Below are 6,159 nucleotides of genomic sequence, written 5' to 3' on the forward strand. Positions count from 1 at the left end.
CTCGGTGAAAAGCTACACTGTCTATTTTCCCAGACCGTAAGAGATATGCTCAGCAAGCGGTACGATGTCATGCATCACTACCCTCTATACAACCGTGCTCTTGGTCTGTACTACTCGGATAAGGTTAGCTTGGAACCCCCGGAACTTAGCCAAATGCTAGCTACAGGGGGACTATTGGACCGCTGTGCTGAGGATCACCAGTCCCTTCATGGGATCCCCTTGGTCGGGGTAGATCATATCTCATTTTCACACTGGAAATACCCCGACGACAGAGAGGCTCGACTCGAAGAGGATCGGGAATGCAAAGTGCTACACGTTGGAGATAAAGGAGGGTTAGGAGATGAGGTCTTGTTGAAAGTCGACCATAACACAATAAAGTGCTACGATGAGGTAGACGACTCAGCCGGAAGACCAACTCTAGGTGAACCAAGTGTCAGAGAGATACTCTCCCCTGTCTCACCTTTCCCTACGGAAGAAATGACTGCGATGTATGCCGTCACCACTTTAGAGACCTTCAACAACCTCCCGGGGACTCTAACAGATAGACCTAGGGCTTTCCCTTATACCTTCACAGTGTTTACGAGCCACGATCTGACTTTTGATCAACTGGTGAATTACTGTATAACACGCACCCGAGAGCCCTTATCAATGCTACCGTCACGTGAGAAGTGGGGATCCGTCAACCCCGTGCTGCTCATGGAAGACCCCGTCGACCCTGCGACGGGTAACACAGTACACCGGTATACGGTCACATCCAGAGGACACTTGAGCACCACGGTGGCGAACCGAGACAGTACCCGTCCCCTGTGCTACAATGAGGTTTTTCTACCCGGCAGGCCTGTTAGCAGATTGAACTTGGACGTGGACCTCAAGTGTTGCCAGACATGCAACAAGAAATTCGCCACAGAAGCCGATCGCTCCACCAAGCGTAAAGTATCTGCTGCTTTAACAACGAGTCTGATCTTGGTCATAGTCGAGTCTCTGATGAGACTTGTGAAGGCAAAGATGATCGAATTGGAGACCGATTCGTCTCTCAGAGAGCTTGCAAAGGTGGTTGGTAAGATCGCCGTGTATGTCAGGGCGTCCTCTGTCAAGGCCAAGCTGAGCCTCAGAATGCTCTGGTATCTTCCGGTAGAACTGTGCAGTGTTGATGGTATAGAGGCCTACAGACCTTTACTGGACGAGATGGAGAGGGTCTCCATGAAGTACGTTCTGCTGTCTTACCCCGCAGACGCAGACTCGTGCGGACTCTGCAACCTTGGACATGCGATGAGAAAGGGACCTTGTAACTCATCTGGGTCCGGGTATCTGAGGCTCAACAGTGATCTTGACAACAGACGTTCATCTATCGACAAGGGCCCGTACTCGTTTAGGAAGTCTGTTCGGTTGCCCAACTGTTATAAAAATAACTCTGGGTTTGAGTACGTGGATACGTTCAACACCCAAGACATTGAAGACCCGGGCTGTGATGACCCCCTGTCCCTTTCAGTTGGCCTTTCCTCTAACCCCATACTATCTGACGTAACATCGATCGGGAGCCGTTTTCGATGCGTCTTAAAAGGTCGGGGATACTGTCAACCCTTCCCAGTGTCCGTGACCGAGGGAGTGCCGAATCAAACCCGGGTAGAAAGCGAAGCTGGGAGACTAACATTGCTGTGGGGTGTCCCTGTGACTATCAGGAAGACCGGATCTGGACTCTTTTGTGTCCAGGCGACTGAAACGTCTACAACCTACCCTTGTCCTATACACAAGCGAGTACACTCAAAGTCCAAGCTGGGCGCTCTGGTGTTTGCTACGCATACGAAACCCAAATGTTTTGTAACCTGACATGTATCTATGTATTGTGTATGTATACAATGTGCCTTTTCTTACAATAATACACAACCATACCAACCAGAATTTCGTTATGTCTTTTATTTCACATTTCAATATCATCACTGTATATCACAACATACTATAGTACCTATGGCATGGATAGCACTGACATTCAGTAAGGCAGAGTGTAACAATAAAAAAACAAACAGTAACCGTCGCCATCAAGTCCTAAGTGGAGTCAATGTGGGCTCCGGTCGTAGGGGGCCAAGACCCTGTCTCTCACGGGGGACGGCTTTGTCAACGTGATTAAATATTCTGGTCGTGAGAGCGTCCGGATAGGCATGTAGCTCGTCTAATGTATGTGTAGTCTTTCCTACTGTGACTCCTTTTGTATCCGATGACGACCTAGGGCCTCGTTGAGCTACCTCAGTGTGCTTCCCGTTGATGATGCTGCCACAGTCCTTTCTGCACTTCCTGCCTCTGAATGGGTTGTTGGTCATGAACCGAGTCCTCTTTCTGTACTTTGAGCCGTATTGACAGTAATCGAGTCTGACAGCCCTGGGGTCTTTACAAGACATCTTGAATCCCTTGCTCTTGGCCTGGGTGACGTTGTGACACGTTTTCTTCCCTTGACCATCATTCATCCGCTTCACAAACACACTCAACGGGTGATTCTCGATGTCTTCGTAAAGCCTGTGCGAAACCCATCTCTTCCAGATCAGACTGGAGTCTGGGTTTTCCACAAAGTACTGCATGGTAGGGTTGATTGTATGGAAGTGCTCTATGATGTCTATAGTCTTTTCCACCAGAGAATCTGCCATCGTCAGGTTCCTCGGCATATTGGCATTAGTCCTTGCTATGCTGTAGTTTTCACAAGGTGGTCCGGCGACTATAACGTCGGGAGCTGGCCCTTGCCACTCTGTGACGGGGTCCCACTTTAGTATGTCTACAACGATATCAGCCCCGTGTCCACCGTCGATGTCTAGTCTTCGCACGGTCCATCCTGCTTCGACGAATGGCCTGCAAATACTGCCTGTGCCGTCGAAGAGACTCAGGAGGGTTTTCGGCTTGGTCGTTTCCATTGGTACCTCACAGGCTGTGTCGTATGTGACTTTCTTTTAAATTAACAGATTCGTTAATCGGACAACATGTCCACATGTGATAACAATGGCCAGTTCCCTGCTGATCCGAGCATATCTGCTAACGGCTCTGTGTTTCTTGACTTGTCTGGGTAGCACGAGACGTAATCATATATTGGTACAGACAAATTTACTCAACTGCCGTAATGATGTAGAATACTGCTCCGACATCTACGACCCGCCATTTGCTCTTGTTGGGTGCACGGCCATCGGTGTTGGACTATGTCTTTACAGGTGTCCTCTGGGGCAACCAAGCCTGCGTTACAAGGTCACAAGAGGAAGACGATGTGCAGCCGTGTGTCCTAGAGGCTATTTCCTGGGGATGTATGAAGGTGAAGAGTATTGTACACTTCACAGCATCTCTTGCCCAACAAATGAAAGTATGATCCTACCCGGCACATTCTGGCATAACACGATTTGCGGTAATCCTGAACATTATAAGGTGCAGGACCTCTTCACCAATATACAGTCGACACCCCTAATTGATACGCTCAAGGAGCTGACTACAAGCTGGGTGCGGGACATACCTAGCGGCATAGTAGAGAAACTTTGCAGAGACATGACCGGTTATGCAGAACTGACCCGGTGTATGTTCAATTTCGAACAAATGTTACATGACATGGGGTTTCCAGCAGAATCACTGTACTACAGGCTGAACAAGCTGTCTTTTTACGACACCTCAAAGCAACTATATAACACCGTGGTGAAACCATTTGTTACTGGGAAAGATGTGAACCCCGAGTTAGCCATTCACTTTCTAACCAATCCTTTGTGGATGGGGGAACAGGACGTGCTTGCCGTAGAGACCAGACTCACCATCCCCTTGGGCATGGAGAAAAGGTACATACCTAAAGTGCTATATTGGTTCAGGGGCAAGCCTTGGGGTACTTGGGTGGTGTGGGAAGACACGCCGGGTCGTGTCTCCGGACAGGCTCAACACAACATCCCTAGAGGTCAGAACTTGACCATCATTAAATCAGTTGGCTTCTTCGTGCACGTATTCGATATCTCCCTGGTCATAGAAGACTTCACCTGCGGCCGATTGGACTCCTTCCACGTCAAGCTCGAAATCTATGACACTCATCGGGAAACAATGCTAGGGTTACAAAAGAATGTCGATGTCAACTGCCTGTGGAAACCGAAGCTGCACCAGTCCTGCAATTGCACCCATGCTCTGCTCCACTACGCAAACTCCGATGGTCTGTGCTCGCCTACGTGCATCACGACCCCCTTCGCACACCTGTCAAAAGGAGTCGAGGGCAGCAACAACGACTGGACGCTGGAAATTACACACCAGGAGCCCGATGTCTCGGTCAAGAACCAGGGCAGGGTTGTATATGGCTCGGTCCCACCTAAAACGGAACGCTTCTGTCTAGTCACAATGTATGTGTTTGCCCTCTTGTCTGGACCAACACGAGACAACCCGTACGCTCCTCTAGACATGATGAGATGTGATGTCGTACTCGTCGACATCGAGGTCATAATGGAACACCTTCCCCGGCGTCTCAATGATCAGTACTTGACCATAGACGTACGATCCTTATCGAAGTACAACAGTGTGGAAACGTCCCAGGTGTATGTACCACTTCAGGCCGAGGATACCCTGAAAACTATCATCCGTCAGGGCTGGGGAGCTAAGATAGGTGTGAAGCTTAGCTTCATACACTCCATCCGACCCGAACCCTACCAGGAAGAGCTGGCTGCTGTACTTGACTGGATATTAATCTTGCAGTCCCAGTTGAACCGAGGTCCTTGGGTGATAGTCATCGACATTCACGTCGAGACAGTAAAGGCGTCGGACTTTGATATTATCAACAACCTATACGGATCAAAGTTAGAGTTGATACCTGGGATCTCAGCCTACCAGATTGCCGATGTCATGAGGACCAAAAGATACTACACAACTACGTACAATTACTTTAAATGCGGTAACACCGAGAAATGCTCTGGACCTATAACCATATATGACAAAGATGACAACATCCTCTACAATAGCCCTGAGGATGACCCCATTCCAGCCTGTCATGACACACCAGTAACAAACATGAAGTGTATAGTGTGTAGGGATAGATTCATAATTATCATCTGCCCCAAAGTCAAGCATCCAGTAGACATTGAGGATGTAGAAGGGGGTAGTTTGCCATTTCAGCAGTACACTCCCCGTCATCAATATGGCAATTACAAACAATCATTCCCTTTCCACTCTGAGCAGGAGCAAGCAGAGACTGATCTACAGCAATTGGGTGTACTCGTGGCGTCATATGGAGCCTTTCTGAACCTGGACACTATATCCATATTCACTCAGAGGAAGACAGGGTGTGAGCGGGTAAGACCTGGTCGCTGGACCCTAGGAGAGTACGCCGCCGGTGACCCTTACACAATCAGGTTACCCCGTGAGGACGAGTATCCAGAGAGGACAGGACTATTGGTATTTGAGGAACTATGCAAGATATCGAACAACCGTGCCGGGATAGTGGTGACCGTGCCATCGGGTGACTACATCCCAAACGTTGACTGCAAGTGGCCGATGTTGCTCAACAGACATGCCAACCCTGACCATGTTGTCTTGGATCACAATAGGGTCCATTATTCTATGCGAGACCTCGCTGGGATCATAGCGGATATGGCCAAGTGGGGTGTGTGTAGATACTCCCTGGGATACCTTGACTACACCTTTGGTAGCACCAAAGGCCTGCCGACCTTCACGGAGCTCTCAAACATAATCAACCTGACAGCCACCAAGTTCCGCACTTTACATTACCGGTACACCAGAAACTCAAAGTTCGGAGACGGGGCATACTCTTACGCTCAGGTGGATGGCGTGTACAAACTGGAAGGTTCAATGTTTTTCCAGCACGCCACCCAGGGGATACCGCTCAGTAAAAGCTTTGTCCTGGTTCCCGATATGCCTGACCTGAGATTGGGCTTGTCCTCAGACATGAACGTAGGCGCTCCTTTACCCGTTAGTGAACACATCATCCAGAGTGCTATCGAGAGGGTTAAGTTTATACCCTACGGCTCACAGGCTATCAACTTGAATTATAAGGATACTGTAGCCTTCGTTGACCAGGATAGGGACATGATTTGCATCCATTCACATTCTACCATTGTAAGGAGCGATGGCATCCGGTTCCCTTCATTTGGTATACAGAGTGAAGCACAGGAGAACCTCACAAAAGGTTGCGACAGCTACATTAGCGGGGCT

Source organism: Salmo salar, unplaced genomic scaffold (assembly GCF_965601325.2).
Source record: "Salmo salar unplaced genomic scaffold, fSalSal1 ptg000652l, whole genome shotgun sequence".
Taxonomy (NCBI): Eukaryota; Metazoa; Chordata; class Actinopteri; order Salmoniformes; family Salmonidae; genus Salmo; species Salmo salar.